The sequence below is a fragment of the Grampus griseus genome (genome assembly GCF_964374135.1).
Source record: "Grampus griseus genome assembly, chromosome: 4".
Lineage (NCBI taxonomy): Eukaryota > Metazoa > Chordata > Mammalia > Artiodactyla > Delphinidae > Grampus > Grampus griseus.
Window position 1 is genome coordinate 138,339,081 of NC_138997.1, and position 22,197 is coordinate 138,361,277.

General features: G+C 38.1%; 1 long non-coding RNA gene across 1 annotated transcript in view; it reads left to right on the forward strand.

The window, feature by feature from the left end:
* LOC309821668 overlaps positions 1-22,197 on the forward strand; it is a 172,799-nt gene that overhangs the window by 143,149 nt on the left and 7,453 nt on the right. The window contains exon 4 of the long non-coding RNA XR_014296652.1: positions 13,736-13,854. This is a non-coding gene — a long non-coding RNA (uncharacterized lncRNA). The remainder of the gene's footprint in view (positions 1-13,735; positions 13,855-22,197) is intronic.

Consider the following 22,197-nt stretch of genomic DNA (forward strand, 5'->3'; position numbering starts at 1 on the left):
AAATACAGTACCCCATTTGGATCAACAGTAAAATAGCATTTATGTAGGCATTTAAAAAATAAGGATTCGTATGAATTCATTTAAAAATGTGAAAGGGAAGGGAAATAAGGATGAAAGCTAAGGAATTAGGACAATGCAGGAAAAAAGAAACAATGGAAGAGATTAAGGAGTCAGAAATAGACCCAATAGTGAATGAGGTTTTAATGTGTGATAGATATGATTTTCCAAATCTGTGGGGAAAAGTTAAATCATTTAGTAAATTTGCTGGGAAAATTGATTATTAATAGTTAAAAAAATCAAAGTGGATTATTCAGTACACACATGCATGTATACAAATAATCGCAGTAAAATTCAACCTAAATATTTAGAGCAAAGTATGAAAATTGTAGAAAATATAGGAGAAAATCTTTCTGAAGGTGGGGCAGAGAAGGACTCTATTGGCAAGAATCAAGATAGCATAAACCATTAAGGAAACATTTAATACATTTGACTACTTTATAATTAAAATTAAAATCTTCTGGACACCTGAATCAGCATAAACAATTTAAAAGCAAATCCATCCACAGGGAAAAGATATTTGTTACACCTGTAAATAAGCATAGAAGTACACAGAAAAGACTTGACAAATCAAATTAAAAACAACAGAGATAACTCTGCAAAATATCCAAAGAGGAAAAAACAAAAACAAAACAAAACATTTTAAATGTATTTGAGAAGAATGGCTAATCTTACAGTAGTCAGAAAGAATACTTCTCCATTACTTTCTTTCCTTGAAGCACTGGACCTTTCCCCCATGTGCCCTGCCATCCTCTGTTATAGGCAAATCTCCAAAGTAAATTACTCCCCTGTGTTTTCATCCTCCCCTAGATTGGCTTCGCAGTAATTCTCCATCTGTTGGATTAAGCCCTCAGTCCTACCCATGTAACTGACCTCTTCTATTTTACCATTAGGTTGCCTGGATTCACATAGCTCAGATTATGTCCGTCAGGTCTAATTTTGAGAGCTAGGTGCCTTTCTAGAATTGATTCCTTAGCCTCCAGTGAGCAAAATGTGTCCTGATACCTGGTTCTTTTTCTCCCTACTCAAACAGCAACGTCTTTGAGAACTGCATCTTCAACCTCAACCGCCCAGGTGTGTTCTTATCTGATTCATCGCTTTGGCATATCTTTAAGATTACTGGACACATTCTGCAAAACAGGAGCTCTTTAATACGTGTTCACTTGTTGCTTCTTCTATATAGAGAAATACATCCTATAACATACACTTGTGTTTGCTGATATGGGACTACAAAATTCCACAATAAGAGAGGTTTTATAATGTTTAAGAATATAATAAGTATGAGCTTTTGTTAACTTTGCTATGTAAAGACAGGGTTTTTTCCCAATAATAGCACCTTCCCTGTAACTCTCCCATTATTCTAACCGAGAAAATATAGGGGAAACATTAAGACCAAAAAAATTATTTAAATTTTTTTTTCAAAAATTCTGTCTTCCCATTTAGAAGACATAATCATATATGCCAAAAAATAGTTGTAAAATAGATATCGAGTCTCATTCTTAGGTAGCATAATGCCAATGACTATAAAACTGAGACAGACGGCTCTTCATTACTCTATGTAAAGACAGTCTCTTGGATATAAAGTCGACAGCAGATGCTTCAGGAGGTTTTGTTAAACTGTTTGTTTTTTGCGGTACGCGGGCCTCTCACTGTTGTGGCCTCTCCCGTTGCGGAGCACAGGCTCCGGACGCGCAGGCTCAGCGGCCATGGCTCACGGGCCCAGCCACTCTGCGGCATGTGGGATCTTCCCGGACCGGGGCACGAACCCGTGTCCCCTGCGTCGGCAGGCAGACTCTCAACCACTGCGCCACCAGGGAAGCCCTTCAGGAGGTTTTTTTTATGAGACACAAAACAGGGGAGATGTTCATAAAAGGCTCATTATCTTATTAAAGGGCAGTTAAGCCATACCAACCATTTATTAAATAAAATATCTTAGAGTTAATTATATATCGTGAAAAAAGTGAGTTTTTGAATGTTTTAAGTCACCTTCACATGGCTTATTTATTACATTAAAACAATCTATACCCTTTTAAGGTTAAGTAAGAACAAAAACCCACACTGAATTTCATTTTGCATTCCTTGAGATTCTAATGATTAGTGTGCTCTGTTGTGATGCCAGTATGCTACAATATTTAAAGTTGTGCTCAACTTTAAATACAAAGTTGTGCTCAAAAGGCTATATAAATTATGTGCAAATTATAGACAACACCGTCTAAAACTTAATATTGCCCAAGCTTGTTAAATCTTGTAGCTAAAGTTGACTGCTGCGTGGATTTTTTGAGGCTTATGTCACATCTATTGGTCATTCATTTTTCCTATTTGAAAAGTGAGCCATTTAAGCGCAAGCTACGAAACACCTGTATTTCTGCCAACATACGGCATGATAATTCCATGAAAGCCAGTGATAGCTAACATCTGGGCTAAACTCAACCACATTGCTTAACCTTCGGAGCAAGTTGAAAGGAAGAGGCCAGTTCCATTCCTGAATAATGGGCTGTAAATTAATCACACATTTACAAATCAGGCCAGTGGTAAAACTTTAGAGAATTTTACAAATTCTCTAAAAGAATCAGACATTATATGCAATCTTTTCTGGCAAGTGTAAATGTATAGAGCATTTCTGCAATCCGCTGCAGACTGCAGTGTGGTACCTTTAAAGACTCTCTTTCACTGCACCTTTTTGTCAGAGCAAGTTAGTTTCCATTCTCCCTCTTGGTTTTGTTAGCATGTTCCATATTTTCTTAGGTGTTTAAAAATTTGTCCAGAATATCCCAATCTTCTAATAAACTATTCTTAAAACATGGGTTCTGACACCTGCGTCAACGAGAATCATCTCATAACTTAATAATTTCTATGTATCTTGAGTGATCGTTAGGGGCACCTTAAAATCTGGCAATGACTGATCCAACATTCATTATGAGTCAGCCGTCAACATACAGGTGCTGGTAAGGCTTAATTTGCTCAAGTTGTTTTTATATTTAAAGGGTCTTATTTTCCATTGCTCTGTAAATTCTCAATTATTCACGGGTACTTTTCACACTTGGACGTGCCATGCTTCCACATTACAGGGATAAAAGTCCAAGGGACATGAGCTTTTTTATACCCAATAAAATTTTTAACTTACTCAAAATCGGCCAGGCATAGAAAGCTCGTTAACAGATACTGGAAGGAAGGTGAGCTGAAGAAACGACTTTCAGAGAGAGAGAGAGAAAAAAAAGATAACTGCCACTACGCGTTTTCTAGAGATGATAGAAAATGGGGTTTAGATAGCTCTGATTTCTTCTAAAGTTTGGGAATTCAGCACTTTCAATGTAGCTAGGATTCAAATCAACACACAATATTGACAGGGCTAATATACACAATGTGTCAGGCCACAGATTTTAAAGACTACTTTGATTCACCCTGAAAAACTGTGGAAGGAGCACGTATAAAGCTTGACAGTGATCCCAGAACAGCTACAATAGCTAAAAGCATTGCTGTCCCTACATGGGAACACACCCTTAGAGCACCTCTAAATGTAATAATAAGTTTCTAGTAATAAAAGCATGTAAAGATAGTAAATTATAGTAAACTCTTTTTTACCTGTATGTGTCTGGTATTGTGAAATAATCCCTGCACTAAACATAACGACCGTTATCTTCTGAAATTGTTCCATTCCAGTGCTAAAGCTTATGGAGTTTATGAAACTTTTTCCTTCCTAGTTTATTAGGTGAGATATATGCACCTGAAAATGTAAGATGGGTTACAAGAACAAAATTCATACACACAGGATTAACAAATCATACCTAAATTGACAGCACCCTCAGGTATTTTAAGAAATTTGCATTCTTGCATAAAGTCTGATATTTGATTGAACAAAGTCTAAACATAAGTAGAGGAATAGGCTATGAAAGAGTAATCTTCTAATTGGGACAAGAAGTATAAACCCAGGGAAATAATTCAGTGAATGTGTAAGGCATGCGTGCTACGTGTCAGCCTTTGTATGCTATTGGTCTTTTAGTTCGTGTTAAGGAAAGTTTATGCTGTGTAATTTAAAGATTTCTTGAAATCCAAGCCCATATATATTTAGTGGAATGGCTGCAGTACAATTTAAAGCACTTGAATCTCAGAATACTAGTGGAGCAATGCAGTGATCTAGTGAAGTAATATTCTAGCATTCCAAACGTCTAGTGGTACCTCTACGTGTATTTATATCTATTACTAATGATCTTGTGTATGTGTGATTTTTCTAGTACTCGAGAGCTGAGTTCTGTTGATGAAAAAAATTAATCAGTCGATCTAAGAAAGAAATAGAAAATTGTATTTGAGCCAAGTTGAGGATTATAACCTGGGAAGAGCCTCTCAGAAAGCTCTGAGAACTGTCCTGCTCCTGGGAGGTCAAAGCACAGTTATACAGGTTTTGGAGACAAAGGGCCGTACATTAAATGATGTAGACAGCTTGCACAATCCAGGTCTGCAAGTACGAGACGAATAGTGGGTTATGGGTCACCGTGGCCCCTTACAAAATTAAGAAGGAAGGTTATCTCCTAAGGTGCTAGGTGTTGGTGGTAGGAGAATGTTGTTCTTTATAGTTGAGCAAGTATTTCTGCTGATGGGGAGGTCCGCTCGATGCATAATACAGATACCTAATGCACAGTAGAGGGGAGAGAGGAGGCCAAAAGGCAGAGAAAAATTTTTATGTTTAAATCTTCCTTGACTTGCCATAGAATACAAATTTTTATTTTATCTGTTCAAAATATAGGTCTAATTTACTATGGAACCTGGGTTAATTTCCTTATGCTTCCATTTCATCAGTGAAACAGATAATAATGGTACCACACTTCTATGATTGTTAGGCAAATAAATGAATACATGTCAAACCCTTTTGCTAGTTTACACTCTCAAGAAATGTTGGTTGCTATTTTTATTATTACTTTGTTGAAGCTTTTTGCCTATAATATCCCCTGACCATCTATGCTGAGGAATCTGGTAGAGCAGTGTGGCCGGATGAAATGAGGAGTTGTGATACCGGATCTCTGTTCTCTTAGGGATGTCAGAAAAAATGACTAAGGATTATTTTATTAGCAGAAGGTTTTGAAGATAGATAGGGAGCTATCTTTAGTTATCTTTATGTCCCTAATACTTAGTGTGGTACTCGATAATTAATTTTTGTTTCCGCAGTGTCTGATAAATGACAAGCTGTGAGCATTTATATAATGGACAAAATAGTCTGGGTAGTGTATCAGGGAAGACTCATGGTATTAATCTCAGAAGCTCTGCATCCAAGTCCAAGACAGGGTAATCCAAGAAGATAGCCAGATCCCACATAGAGAAAGTGAACAGCCAATGTGACCACAGTAACAGGCTCCTTGCCACAGCAGGCAGTAAGGATCTCTCTCTCGTATAAACTGTCCTTCCAGTCCTGTGATGCCAAACAGGCAAGATGTTGTAGAACTGGCAGCGACAGCACCTGGAATCATGTCAGTCTTGAAAGAGAATTGGCAGAAAACAGGATTTAGACAAGCAGGAAGACAGAGCAAAGGCCAAAATGTCACTCTGTGGAAGGGAGACCTATCCAAGCTACATTTCTCAGACCTGAAAAGAAAGAGGCGATACGGTTTTGTATTCCCCAAAGCGATTTCTGGCTAGAAGCGTCTTGTTTGGGGAGCGCTATTCTGTTGGGAGCGCTTGGCGTTACACCTTGTAGAGAGTAGGGCTGTTTTATGTGAATGCATTGGGTGGGCCAATTCTCTGGGAGAAGCAAACTGAATAATTACTGAGCATTTGATAAATCGCAGGCACTAACTTGAGAGATTTCTCATTGCATCATTTAATTCAATCATCATAATTCTGTGAGTTAATGTCTTTTAAAAAATTTTACTGATAGCATTATCGCTACTTAATTTAATGTTTAACAAATAAAGAAGCACAGATACATAATTTGCCAGACATCAAATTGTCCCTGATAATTAAGACTCTCTTTTGGGATGAATGAGCTGTAAAACTGATATTTTCTTCTTTCTTGTGGTTTACCTACAGAAAAAGCCGTTTTGAGTTAGTTCAATAAAGATTTTTTTGGTCTGATATGATTAAACTGAATTCAGTTTAGCACCTGTTTCATGTGTATTTCATGAAATTTTAGAAACTTTGAAGAACTTATTGGTGACATGCAGGACAAAGAAATGATTCTTTGGAAAGAAATCGATGATACACAAAAAGGGTTAGGATGTAAGGATGTACAATTAATAAAGTAAGTTGAAAAAGATTGAATAGAGGCATTGCACGAAGAAAGGTAAGTACAAATCAGAGTCTGTAAATGTCCATTTCACAGGTACCATTACAAATGAGGAACAAAGAATGTAGTTAGAGATTTCTTATTCTTTCAGAGTTACAGAACGATTTGTTTAAACAGCCACTAAACCTAGTAAAAGATATTACTGGCTCTTACACAGCACAAATGAAAATTTGCATCTTCTATAACTCATTGAATATTGAGAAGGCGAAGGGGGAAAGGATCCTTTGAGAGAGAAAGAGAGAGATTCTCCCAAGACATTGTCATCTCTGTATCAATAAGCTTTAAACCATTGTCATCTCTGTATCAGTAATCCCCAAATTTCTCCTAGATTCTCCTAGATTTATTTTTATATTTATTCTCTCTCTCTCTCTCTCTCTCCCTCTCTCTCTCTCTCTCTCTCTCTCTCTCTCTATATATATATATATATATATATATATATATTTCTATATAAAGAAACAACACCTTTAAAATATGGTTGCATGATTCCTGATTTGTATATGCTAAATTTATCTCTCGGTTGAATATCTTTATCAAATAATTTTTATCAAGAAAGGTTTATACATGTCTATATTTGTTAAATGTATATACTTAGGAAATACTTTATATTCATGTTTTTAAAATTTTAATTATTTTTAATTGGGATATAATTGACATATAACAATATATTAGTTTCAGGTATACAACATAATGATTCAACATTTACATATATTGCAGAATGACCACCACAATAAGTCTAGTTAATATTCATCATGTTACAAAGTTACAAAGTTTTTCTTGTGATGAAAACTTTTAAGATTTACTCTTAGCAACTTTCAAATCTACAATACAGTATAACCGTAGTCACCATACTGTACATTACATCCCCATGGCTTATTTTATAACTGGAAGCTTTTGATCTTCTTCATCCATTTCACCCATCACACACCCCACATCTAGCAATCACTAATCTGTTATCTGTATCCATGAGCTTGGTTGGTTGTGTCTTTTGCGGGGTTTTCTTTAGATTCTGTATGTGAATGAGATCATGTGGTATCTGTCTTTCTCTGACTTATTTCACTTAGCATGAACGCCCTAGGATCCATCCATATTATTGCAAATGGCAATATTTTCTTTTTTTCAAGGCTGAATAATATTCCAGTGTGTGTGTGTTTATATCCCTATCTATCTATCTCTCTATCTCTATATGCTTTCTTTATCCATTCATCCATCAATGGAAACTTGGGATGCTTCCCTATCTCGGCTATGGTAATTACACTTCAGTGAATTGGGCAGATATCTTTTTGATACTGTTTTCGTCTTCTTAGGACAAATACCCAGAAGTGAAATTGCTGAATTATACGGTAGTTCTATTTGTAATTTTTTGAGGAACCTCCATATTGTTTTCCATAGTGGCTGCACCAATTTACATTCCCGCCAACAGTGCACATTCCTTTTTCCTCACATCCTTGCCAACATTTATTATGTCATATTTCATTGGTTATTTCATTTGTCTTTTCAATAATATCCATTCTAACTGGTGTGAGGTGACATCTCACTGTGGTGTTGATTTTTATTTCCCTGATGATAAGTGATGTTGAGCATCTTTCCATGTACCTGTTGGCCATCTGTATGTCTTCTCTGGAAAAATGTCTGTTTAGGTCCTCTGCCTATTTTTTAATGGATTGCCTGTTTCTTTGTTATTGAGTTATAGATGCAAAAAATATGTAAAGAATTCAGATATCAGATACATCACTTGCAAATATTTTTTCTCATTCAGTAGGCTGTTTTTTTCATTGTGTTAATGGTTTCCTTTTCTGTGCAGAAGCATTTTAATTTGATGTAGTCCCACTTGTTTAATTTTGCTTTTGTTGCTTTTGGTGTCAAATTCAAAAAAATATCAAGACCAATGTAAAAAGCTTAGCGCCTATGTTTTCCTCTAGGAGTTTATGGTTTCAGGTCTTATGTTCAAGTCTTTCATCCATTTTGAGTTATTTGTTAATGGTATAAGATGGTGATCCAGGTTTCATTCTTTTGCATGTGACTGTCCAGTTTTCCCACAGTATTTATTGAAGAGACTACCCTGTTCCCGTTGCATATTCTTGGCACCTTGCAAGCGTAAGTCTCACTGGCAGCCAGGGCTAAGTAATTTAGAGGTGTTTCTTGCGTGCAGCCACAGAAGTTGAGGTGTCAGAAGAGTGTACGAGCTCCTTTCTGTGAGATACTGGTGAGCCATAGTGATTCAGGGAAAGAGAGCAAAGACAGCGCCCACTAGCTTTCGTCCCTGGATAGCACCTCAGTAGACACCTAATTGTGTGCCAAAGGAGATGCCTGCCCTTCAGGCTTCCAGGACAAGTCAATAATAGTCCTCTTTCACAGAAAGATTTTGGATGTGTTTCAGTCTGCCGTCTGTACTGTGCCATGGAGGTGGCAGCCAGCCAAGAACTGTCTTTCCATTGGTACAGTGCCACGGGACTCAGGAATTCAAGCCCCACTGGCCACCACAGCCAGACGATCACAGGGCATCCCCTGGGCAGCAGCTACAAAGCTGGGGCACCAGACACGTGTACAGGTTCCCTTCTGGGAGATGTTGGCACTCTGGGGCATGGCAGAGGGACAGCATAAAGATATCGCCCATCCTCTGAGGCCTCTGGAGACGATTGAAGTTGGCCCTTACATATGTGTTGAAGTACAACCCTGCCTCTCAGACTGTACCTATGAATATTAGCTCCTAGGCGTCTTTCATAGAAAGACTGGGCATTTCTGTTTGCTGCCTCTTGCTGTGCCCTGGAGTTGGTAACCAGTTACGAATTCTTTCTCAGTTTCTTACAGGCCTGTGGGGTCTGAGAGCATAAGCCCCTCTGGCCACCAGAGCCCGGTGACATAGGGGTGTCCTTTGGGCAGCAGCCACAAACATCAGGGTACCGACAAGGGTTCAAGATCTTTCTGGAAGATAGCAGTGAGTGAGGCACAGGGAGAGTGTAAGGATGGTGCCTGTGAGAATTTATCCCCGGAGAGCATTTCAGTCGGCTCCTAAACGTGTGTCAATCAGAGGCCTGCGCCTCACATCAACGCTAGAAGCATATAACCTCTTTCACAGAAAGTCTGGGTGCTTTTCGGTTGGCTGCCTCGGCGCTGGGCTTTGGGGCAGGTGAGGCTGAGTGTGAGAGCCCTTTAGGAACCGTTTCTGCGTTCGCTCTAGCCCTCTGGTTCTCCTGGATGCAAGCCATGTTAGCTTTCAAAACTAGATGCTTTGGTGTCTTGTCTCTCAGGTGGAAGTCTTCAAAGTTGGGGTGCTCAGTGTGTAGTTCACACCTTCTGCTTCTCAGGCAGAAGGTGGGGTTTGGAGTCCCCTCCTGTGAGTCACCACTGTGGGGTGGTGGGGATTCTGCTGAGTTTGACTCAGCCTCTCCTACCCACTTTGATGAGTTTTCCTTCTCGCTTACCTGCTACGCAGGAGCTGCTCAGCTAGGTTTTTTCTTCTTCCTCAGGGGATATTGCTCCATAGGTAGCATAGATTCAGTGTGTCTGTGGACGGAGGTGAGTTCAGGGTCTTCATACATCGTCATCTTGAACCAGAACTCCCACTCATATTTTAAGTGAATAAAAACATGAGTGTTACAAAATTTTCAGGAACACTCTCTATATAGCGCAACGGTTGGCTTACATCAAATTTACTGAGGAGAATCCTGGAGCCAGTTATTTTATGCTTCATCTTTACAAGTAATTTAATTTTTCTGTCTGAATACCACAGGTTTCTTTCTTGATCCTTCAAGTTCAATAATGTTATCAATACATGTATCAGTGGTCGTCATTTTAAATCAACTTTTCCTGGAACAAATTTTGCATTTTTGGTCTAGAGTCAATTCGTCTATTATTTCAGGAACTATCTTATTCCTTTTGATTTTTAAAATATTCTCTTCTTTTAGAAATCCACCCATTTGTTTACCTATGTTTTTCCATGTCTATCATCTCATTAAGCACAGTTATTAAAATGTTTTTAAGTAATTTGTTTTTCATAGTCACCTTGTGTTTGTCCTTATTCCTATCTCTCTTTTCAGTAGTATTTATTCTGTTTCTTTCTGGTTCAAATGTAGTTTTCATTTCTGTAGTGGTTTTATTTTATTTCTCTGTTTTCTGTGTTTTGCTGATTCCTATTTGATCTGCTAGTATGTCTCCTCTCTTTGTGAATCACTACTGCAATCTCCTTTTTATATTAGAATTTTTCCTTTGGTTTATTTAAGGGTATGTAGATGTATTTGTGTGAAATGTTTTCTGTTACCTGGACAGAATTATTTTTTCTGAGGTGTGTTACACCTAACAATTCATCTGGATTTTCATTATCAATCACTCCTCCCTTTTCTACCGTATCTGTGCATGTGTTCTTCTTTGTCTCCACTTCATCTTTGAACGAGGTAATTCTCTATGGTACAGCTGTTTGTTCAGCAGTGGTTAAGGCAAGTAAATGGATATTGATCTGTGATCACAACTTCAGGAAGAAAACGCTGACAATTCAGCTTTTGGCATTCCACCCTCAGGACAAGCAGTCACCCAGACAGAGGATGTTACTTCTCAGTGAAGCTTGTAGTGCTTGGGTATTTTGTATGATGGTTCGTGTTGATTTCTGTTTAGTCCATTCCATCCCCTGCTGTAAAACTGGATGCTACTCATATTCTAGCCTCCGTTACGATTCATCACCACGATGCTCTTCTTGGCTTAGAAACAGAGATGGTGCATCAATATCCTTCCTTCCTTTATCCATAATGTTCTACCGGGTTTCAGAAGAAATGTAGTATACACAGGCTACTGCTTTACCAACAGCTTTCTTTCTCATTTTGGCCACTGAATATATCTTTTCTGAATTTCACTTTATAAATTTAATCCAACTCACTTGGTTGTATATGTAAATCACAGTTTAATTACTATTTCCATGAAGCCAGAAGTAAACTTCTTGCTCTGCATTGATTCTTTCACATAAAGCATCAATTACCTGACGACCACTGGGGAAAGGTCTGTGTCACTTTCACTGCAACGGATTGGTCACAGTAGGTTTAAATGAAGTTGCAACTTCCGTGCCGTACTGCAAAATTATGGAAAGTGTTTGAAATAGAACAACTCCAAATTGTTTAAAGCAAGAAAAATTATTTCTGGATATACTAATAGCAATATTCACTCTTTTACTGAGTTACTATACGATTAAATGAACTAGCAACTATCTGCTATCGCATTAGTCTTCCATAAGAAAAGGAGAGCATGCTAAAATTAAAATATGCAACTTCTAAATGTCACTTGCCCAAACAATGTCAAATTTACTTTATTCCTTTCTCAAAGGTTTCCTTTTATCTTTTAAAGGCAAAAGGTACAAAAATGTCTCCTCAGTGTCTTATTTCCATGAGTCAGTGCTTAATTTTTCAGCTTTGCTGAAGTAGTGTTTTGCTTCCTTGGCATATCAGACCATTTTCTTTGATTTTTGCATGAGCACCACATCTGCCTTTCAACTGTAAACCCTCAGTAATAGATCTTTAAAATCTGATTGTGCTCTCATTCAGTATATCATGATACTAATTTTTTTCTTCCTATCTAAGAAATTTCTTACTGGCAATATAACTTTGAAATCATCCTTAATATAACAGCATCGTACATGTTTTCCGTTTCCTATTTTCATTCAGATGTACGATTTAAACTTTTGGAAATACACAAATGCTCTGATAGAAAAAATGAGCATCTATTATTTACATGTTAAGACTAACTGCTCTGTATCAAAAGTGGTTGGACAAAGTAAGAATGTTGCGTTAACAAGTATTATAAGAAACTATACCTATTAGAAACTGCTGAAGGTGAGGAGCAATGAGATAGATAGAAATATTATTTGAAAATGATGCCTAAGCACTTAGAAAACACTCACTGTTTTCTGCGGTATAAACCTTGGTTCTCAGACCTACAACTAAAAAAAATTACATACAGCCATAGGTCACTGGTTATCTCTAGGAGGCTAAGTCATCTGTAATATGTTAACGCTGCTGTCTTCAGCTGCCCCCAATCAAATTAGTTTCACATGAGCTCTTCTAGTTTAATTCTTCTAACATTTCTCTGCTTCATGGAAAATAGATGACTTCTCTGACTTGCTAGTTTGGGCATGCTTGTGCCACTTTCTTTGAGCTGCCAGCATGTGTCCAATGCTATCCTTCGCTTCTTGTTGCCATAAACTGTGCAGGGGAAGCTCTATAGAGGATGGGCTGCATCCTGACACCATTGCCTTAATTGGAAGGGTAAACCTGTGTAATTTTTCAAAATACAGTAATCCACTTGACTGCAGCTATATGCCCCATTTTCCAACACTAACTAACTTTATTAATTTAAAAAAGTCATATTTGATCTCTCATCTGCCTCACTCTGTTGGTCTTATTTCCCAATTGATTAGAAATTGGATGATGAAATTAGTGCTATAAAACTCTAAAACCTATATATTAACCAAAATACTAATTGTCTTACAGAGAGAAATAAAACAGGCAGGCAAAAGAGAATACTTGTTAGCTGGTATCATCTTCTTTTCCTATAAGAAAAATGATGTAGGAAATCATATGATTATTAGATGATTTTACGTTAAATAAATATACAATCGGGGTAAGGCTTACTGGGTAATCTGGATGGCTACCATCACCAACACACAAGTTTGATGCATCTATTCTCTTAAAAAGATATGCCTGTCAAGAGGTCTAGATGCTTAACTCTACTGGTCGTTATAGGTTCTTTACTAGACCTGCTGAAGATACTAAAATTTTCTTCTTTGCCACCCTTTTTCTAGCTTCTATGTAAATATTCAAATCATTCCCTTCAGGTAAAGGAATCTTCAGACAGGGTATAATATATTTGAACATGCTACATAAGCGGACCTTCTATGAGAGTTATATCTTTTCAACTACATACTGGACAACATGAATAGGACCTTTAAATATTTTTAAAATTAATTTTTAGTGGAAAATAGTCGCTTTACAATGTTGTGTGTGTTAATTTGGGCTTATATATTTTTAAATCTCCTGTGGCAAAGATGGCTAGTTGTCTGCCAAAAATTTTTGCTCCCTAATCATTGTGTACAATTCCTACTGATAGCAACTGCCTGAGTAGACAATATTATTTTTTTCCCAGTCTTCCTTAAACATCTTATGTCCATGTGACTGGGTTCTGACCAGTGGAACGTGGGCCAAAGTTCTTATAGCAATTCTAGCCCTGGCCCATAAAAACCTCTTATTAGATCCTATAATCCTGATTGTTGCTCAGAATCAAGCCTTCCAAGGTGACATCTGGAGCTTCTGCTGAAGATGGTAGATCCCCCATCATTTGGGTTCCCAAATGAACATATAAAGAAATGCTTCTAAAGAGTGATATCACCAAGACTGTGACCTAGTCATTCCTGACTTTGCTCCCCAGCACAAGAAGAACAACTAACAACTATTCATAGGCAAGACATGAATGAAAAAATCCTAGAACACGGGACTGAAGGAGGAAGCACCCCCTGCACCAGAGACCAAGACAGATGGCATTAGAAGGTAAGAAAAGTAGCCATATGCTGACCACGTTGCCCCTCCCTCAGGCCAGCATAGCATCCCACGGCATGGTTGTCCTTGGGCCTGTGGTTCCTCCAGAGGAGAAGGAGAACCCAGGGTAAACATCCATCTCCCCCAGCATTGTCGGTCACTTCTTGGGAGCCCCCATTCTGGTACTGCCCCATGGGGGAATCTGACAGGCTTTACTGCTGGGAATCTAATTATGACAGAGAAGGAGGAAAGGGCTTTCAACAATCAACACTCAGATCTTGGCAGACCAAGTTCCTACCTGCAGTGCCCAAGTAGTAATCCCGACTAGCAGCTTTGCTCATCTGCAGAACCAAGATGGTGGTGCAGTCTGACCAGGGAACTTGGCAGGGTGCAGGTCAGCCTGATTCGGGTCCTCAAACCAAGAGCCTCTTAGCTCTGGAGCCTATTCGGCCCCTGTCCAGGCAGGTGAGCTAATTCACAGCCCCATCTATTGCTGAGTGTAGCTCCCTGCGTCATCTGACTGGAGCGCCATGTAGCCCAATAATGCTCAACTGAAGAGTCCAGCAGGCAGAGTTAACTGTCCACAGAGCAAAGCTAGTGGCCCCACTTGGCCAGGGAACTTGGGGTGCAGCTCAACTTCACTCAAGAGCAAAAAGAGCCTTACTGATTTGGATCCAGTTCGCCCACGCTGCCCTGGCAAGAAAACTAATTCATAGCTATGTTCATTGCTAAACCCAGCTTCAGGCCCTCCCAACCAGATGATCTAACCAGAGCCCACCCAGCAGATCTGTTTAAAGTATAGATGAACAGAGAGCACAGCCTGTGGCTTGCCCCATCTGCAGAGCAAATCTGGTGGTTTCTCTGGCCAGGGAATTCATAGTTTTGCCTGATTTGGGTCCCCAAACAAGAAGCTGTGCAGGTCCTGGGGACAGTTCTGCTGCCCTGCCAGGGCAGGTGAGCTAATTCATAGCCCCCCAACTACTACTAAATAAATATAGAACCCAGTCCCAACCATCTAAATCTCACCAAGCAACTGCAGAAACCATACTTCAGCCTTGCTTGGGCAGGGAAGAAAGCCAGCAATCCTATCTAAATCTCCTCCACTAGCAGATATCCCACTCTGACCTCAGAGCTCAGACAGTTGCCGCACCCAAAAATAGTCCCTGATATCAAGCCAAACCTGCCCAAGGCAATTACCTGTGGACACATCCAGAAACTCAAACTGAGCTGACTGGTTAAAAAAAACCAAAACTATCTCTGCCACAGTGAACCTGTGAAGTCTGGAAGAGGATAACACTTCCTTACTCAAATTCACAGATACCAGTGAAAGAAATCAAGGACCATAAAAAATGAGGTAAACATGACACCACCAAAGGAAACTAATAAGCTCCAATAACTGACCCTAAAGAAAGAGGTATAGGACGTATCAGACAAATAAATAGTTCAGACTAATCCTCTTAAATTTTAGTGAAATACCAGAAAATCCAGACAACTAAATGAAATCAGGAAAACAATGCATGAACAAAATGAGAAGTCCAATGAAGAAAGAGAGACCATTGGGGAAAAAACCCCCAGAAATCCCAGAGTTTAAAAATAAAATGACTGAAGAACTCAACAGAGAGCTTCAAGAGCAGACTCAATCATGCAGAAGAATCAGTGACCTAGAACACAGGATGTTTGAAATTACCCAGTAAGAGGAGCCAAAAGGAAAAAGTGAACAAAGCCTATGGAACTTATTGGACACAGCCAAAAGAAACAATATGGGAATTCCAGAAGGAAAACAGAAAGTGTATTTAAAGCAATAATGGCTGACAACTTCCCAAACCTGGGGAGAGAAATGGACATCCAGACACATGAGACTCCAAAGTTCCCAAACAGGGCTACACCTAGACACATTACAATTAAATTGTCAAAAGTCAAAAACAAAGAAAGAATTTTGAAAGCAGCAAAGGAAAAGAGACACTTAAATAAAAGGGAGCCTCCCTAAGACTTGGCAGATTTTTCAGCAGCAACTTTTCAGGCCAAGAGAAAAATGGAATACTATATTAAAATGTTGAAACAAAAAAGCCCCCACCAACCAAGAAATCTATATCTGGCAAAACCATCCTTCAAAAATTAAGGAGGGAGAAATACTGTCCCAAACAAACAAACAAAAGCTGAGGGCATTCATTGCCACTAACTCTGACTTACAAGAAATGCTAAAGGGAGTTCTTTGAGTGGAAGTAAAAGTACCCTAATAGTGGGGGACTTTAACACTGCACGTACATCAATGGATAGATCATCCAGACAGAAAATCAATAAGGAAACACAGGCCTTAAATGACACACTAGACCAGATGGACTTAACTGATACTATAGAACATTCCATCTGAAAGCAGCCAAATACACTTTCTTCTCAAATGCACATGGAACATTCTCCAGGATAGATCACATCTTGGGCCACAAATCAAGCCTCAGTAAATATAAGAAAACTGAAATCATGTCAAGCATCTTTTCCGACCAAAATGCTCTGATATTAAAAATCAACTACAAGAAAAAGAACTGTAAAAAACACAAACACATGGAGGCTAAACAATATGTTACTAAACAACCAATGGATCACTAAAGAAATCAAAGAGGAAATCAAAAAATACTTCGAGACAGATGACAGTCCAAAACCTTTGGGATACAGCAAAAGCAGTTCTAAGAGGGAAGCTTATAACAATACAATCTTACTTCAGGAAACAAGAAAAATCTCAAACAACCTAACCTTGCACCTAAAGCAACTAGAGAAGGAAGCACAAACAAAACCTAGTAGAAGGAAAGAAATCATAAAGATCAGAGCAGAAATAAATGAAATAGAGACAAAGAAACAATAGCAAAGATCAATGAAACTAAAAGCTGGTTCTCTGAGAAGATAAACCTTAAGCCAGACTCATCAAAAAAAAAAAAAGGTCATCAGATAAATGGATAAAGAAGATGTGGCACATATATACAATGGAATATTACTCAGCCATAAAAAGAAACGAAATTGAGCTATTTGTAATGAGGTGGATAGACCTAGAGTCTGTCATACAGAGTGAAGTAAGTCAGAAAGAGAAAGACAAATACCATATGCTAACACATATATATGGAATTTAAGAAAAAAAAATGTCATGAAGAACCTAGGGGTAAGACAGGAATAAAGACACAGACCTACTAGAGAATGGACTTGAGGATATGGGGGGGGAGGGGTAAGCTGTGACTAAGCGAGAGAGTGGCATGGACATATATACACTACCAAATGTAAGGTAGATAGCTAGTGGGAAGCAGCCGCATAGCACAGGGAGATCAGCTCGGTGCTTTGTGACCACCTGGAGGGGTGGGATAGGGAGGGAGGGAGACGCAAGAGGGAAGAGATATGGGAACATATGTATATGTATAACTGATTCACTTTGTTATAAAGTAGAAACTAACACACCATTGTAAAGCAATTATACTCCAATAAAGATGTTAAAAAAAAAAGGGAGAGGACTCAAATCAATAAAATTAGAAATGAAAAAGGAGAAGTTTCAATGCACACTACAGAAATACAAAGGATCATAAGAGACTACTACAAAAAACTATATGCCAACAAAATGGACAACATAGAAGCAATGGACAAATTCTTAGAAAGGTACAACCTTCCAAAATGAACCAGGAAGAAACAGAAAATATGAACAGACCAATCGCAATTACTGAAATTGAAATTGAAACTGATTTTAAAAATCCCAACAAATGAAAGTCCAGGACCAGATGGCTTCACAGGCGAATTCTATCAAACATTTACAGAAGAGTTAACACCTATCCTTCTGAAACTCTTCCAAAACACTACAGAAGAAGGAAAACTCCCAAGTCATTCTGTGAGGACACTATCACCCTGATACCAAACCCAGACAAAGATATCACAAAAAAAGAATTATAGGCCAATATCACTGATAAACATAGACATGAAAATCCTGAACAAAATACTAGCAAACTGAATCCAACAACACAGTAAAAGGATAATACATCATGATCAAGTGGGATTTTATCCCAGGGATGTAAGGATTCTTCAATATCTGCAAATCAATTAGTATGATACACCACATCAACAAATTGAAGAATAAAAACCGTATGATCATCTCAATAGATGCAGAAAAAGCTTTTGACAAAATTCAACACCAATTTACAATAAAAGCTCTCCAGAAAGTGGGCATAGACGGAACTTACCTCAACATAATAAAGGCCATATATGACAAACCCACAGGTAACATCATTCTCAAGGGTGAAAAGCTGAAGGTGTTTCCTCTAAGATCAGGAAAAAGGCAAGGATGTCCACTGTCACCTCTTTTATCCAACACAGTTCTAGAAGTCCTAGTCATGGCAATCAGAGTAGAACAAGAAATAAAGGGAATGCAAATTGAAAAGAAGTAAAACTGTCACTGTTTGCAGATGACATGATATAATACATAGAGAATACTAAAGATGCTACCAGAAAACAACTGTAGCTAATCAATGAATTCGGTAAAGTAACAGGATACAAAATTAATGCACAGAAATCTCATGGATTCCTATACACCAATGATGAAAAATCTGAAAGAGAAATTGAGGAAACACTCCCATTTACCACTGCAACAACAAAAAGAATAAAATACCTAGGATTAAACCTGCCTAAGGAGACAAAAGACCTGTATGCAGAAAACTGTAAGACACTGATGAAAGAAATAAAAGGTGACACAATCAGATGGAGAGATATATGTTCTTGGATTGGAAGAATCAACATTGTGAAAAGGATTATACTATGCAAAGCAATCTACAGATTCAATGCAATCCCTATCAAAATACCAATGGCATTTTTCAAGAACTAGAACAAAAAATTGCACAACTTGCATGGAAACACAAAAGACTCTGAATAGCCAAAGAAATCCTGAGAAAGAAAAAAGGAGCTGGAGGAATCAGGCTCCCTGACTTCAGACTATACTACAAAGCTATAGTAATCAAGACAGTTTGGTACTGGCACAAAAACAGAAATACAGATCAATGGAACAGGATAGAAAGCACAGAGATAAACCCACACACCTATGGTCACCTTATCTTTGATAAACGAGGCAAGAATATACAATGGAGAAAAGACAGCCTCTTCAATAAGTGGTGCTGGGAAAACTGGACAGCTTCATGTAAAAGAATGAATTTAGAACACTCCCTAACACCATACACAAAAATAAACTCAAAATGGATTAAAGACTTAAATGTAAGACCAGACACTATCAAACTCTTAGAGGAAAACACGGAAAAAACACTCTTTGACATAAACCACAGCAAGATCTTTTGTGACCCACCTCCTAGAGAAATGGAAATAAAAACAAAAATAAACAAATGGAACCTAATGAAACTTAAAGGCTTTTTGCACAGATGAAAAGACAACTCTCAGAATGGTTGAAAATATTTGCAAATGAAGCAACTGACAAACGACTAATCACCAAAATATACAAGCAGCTCATGCAGCTCAATATCAAAAAAACAAAAAACCCAATCCAAAAATGGGCAGAAGACCTAAATAGACATTTCTCCAAAGAAGATATACAGATTGCCAACAAACACATGAAAGAATGCTCAACATCACTAATCATTAGAGAAATGCAAATCAAAACTACAATGAGGTATCACTTCACACCAGTCAGAATGGCCATCATCAAAAAATCTACAAACAATAAATGCTGGAGAGGGTGTGGAGAAAAGGGAACCCTCTTGCAGTGTTGGTGGGAATGTAAATTGATACAGCCACTATGGAGAACAGTTTGGAAGTTCCTTAAAAAACGAAAAATAGAACTACCATACGACCCAGCAATCCCACTACTGGGCATATACCCTGAGAAAACCATAATTCAAAAAGAGTCATGTACCACAATGTTCACTGCAGCTCTATTTACAATAGCCAGGACATGGAAGCAACCTAAGTGTCCATTGACAGATGAATGGATAAAGAAGATGTGGCACATATATACAATGGAATATTACTCAGACAAAAAAGAAACAAAATTGAGTTATTTGTAGTGAGGTGGATGGACCTAGAGACTGTCATACAGAGTGAAGTAAGTCAGAAAGAGAAAAACAAATACTATATGCTAACGCATATATATGGTATCTTAAAAAAAAATAATGGTTCTGAAGAACGTAGGAGGAGGACAGGAATAAAGATGCAGATGTACAGAATGGACTTGACATGGTGAGGGGGAAGGGTAAGCTGGGACGAAGTGAGAGAGTGGCATGGACATATACCCACTACCAAACGTAAAACAGATAGCTAGTGGGAAGCAGCCACATAGCACAGGGAGATCAGCTTAGTGCTCTGTGTCCACCTAGAGGGGAAGGATAGGGAGGGTGGGAGGGAGATGCAAGAGGGAGGAGATATGGGGATATATGTATATGTATAGCTGATTTGTTATACAGCAGAAACGAACACACCATTGTAAAGCAATTACACTCCAATACAGATGTTAAAAAGAAAAATAAATTGAAGAATAAAAACCATAGGATCATCTCAAGAGATGCAGAAAAAGCTTTTGACAAAATTCAAAACCGATTTATAATAAAAGCTCTGTAGAAGGTGGGCATAGATGGAACTTACCTCAACATAATAAAGGCCATATATGACAAACCAACAGCTAATAACATCATTCTCAGTGGTGAAAAGCTGAAGGTATCTCCTCTAAGATCAGGAACAAGGCAAGGATGTCCTCTGTCACCTTTCTTATCCAACATAGTTTTTTGGAAGTCCTAGACAGCAATCAGAGAAGAAAAAGAAATAAAATGTATCCAAATTGGAAAAGAAGAAGTAAAACTGTAACTGTTTGCAGGTGACATGATACTATACATAGAAAATCCTAGAGAGGCTACCAGAAAACTACTAAAGCTCATCAATGAATATGGTAAAGTTGCAGGATACAAAGTTAATACCCAGAAATCCCTTGCATTCCTATACACTAAAAAAGAAAGATCAGAAAGAGAAATTAAGGAAACAATCCCATTTACCATCACATCAAAAAGAATAAAATACTTAGGAATAAACCTACCTAAGGAGACCAAAGAGCTATACACTGCAGACTATATAAGATGTTGATAAAAGAAATCAGATATGACACAAACAGGTGGAAGGATATACCATGTTCTTGGATTGCAAGAATCAATATTGTCAAAATGACTATACTACCAAAAGTAATCTACAGATTTAATACAATCCCTGTCAAATTACCAGTGGCATTTTTCACAGAACTAGAACAATTCTAAAATTATATGGAAACACAAAAGACCTTGAATAGCCAAGGAAATCCTGAGAAAGAAACACAGAACTGGAGACTTCCTGACTTCAGTCTATACTACAAAGCTACAGTAATCAAAACAGTATGGTACTGGCACAAAAACAGAAACATAGATCAATGGACCAGGATAGAAAGCGCAGAAATAAATTCATGCACCTATGGTCAACAACAAAGGAAGCAAGAATATACAACGGAGAAAAGAAAGTCTCTTCAATAAGTGGTTCTGGGAAAACTGGACAGCTACATGTTAGAGAGTGTTCTAATTTCATTCTTTAACACTGTATGCAAAAAGGAACTCAAAATGGGTCAAAGACCTAAATGTAAGGTCAGATGCTATAAAACTCTTAGAGGAAAACACAGGCAGAACACTCTTTGACACAAATCGCAGTATGATATTTTTTGAACCACCTCTTAGAGTAATGAAAATAAAAATTAACAAATGGGACATAATTAAACTCAAAAGCTTCTGCACAGCAAAGAAAACCATAAACAAAATGAAAAAACAACCCAGAGAATGGGAGAAAATATGTGTAAACAAAGTGACCAACAAGGGATTAATCTCCAAAATATACAAACAGCTCATGCAGCTCTACGTCAGAACAAACAATCCTATCAAAATAGGCAGAAGATCTAAATAGACATTTCTCCAAAGAAGACATACAGATGGCCAAGAGGCACATGAAAAGATGCTCAACATCACTAATTATCAGAGGAATGCAAATCAAAACTACAATGAAATCTCACCTCACACCAGTCAGAATGGCCCTCGTTAAAAAAATAAACAATAAATGCTGGAGAGAGTGTGGAGAAAAGGGAACCCTCCTACACTGCTGGTGGCAACGTAAATCAGTACAGCCACTATGAAGAACAGTATGGAGGTTCCTTAAAAAACTAAAAATAGAACTACCATATGATCCAGCAATCCCACTCCTGAACATATATGTGGAGAAAACTTTAATTAGAAAACATACATGCACCTCAATGTTCATTGAAGCACTGTTTACAACAGCCAAGACATGGAAGCAACCTAAATGTCCATCGACAGAGGAGTGGATAAA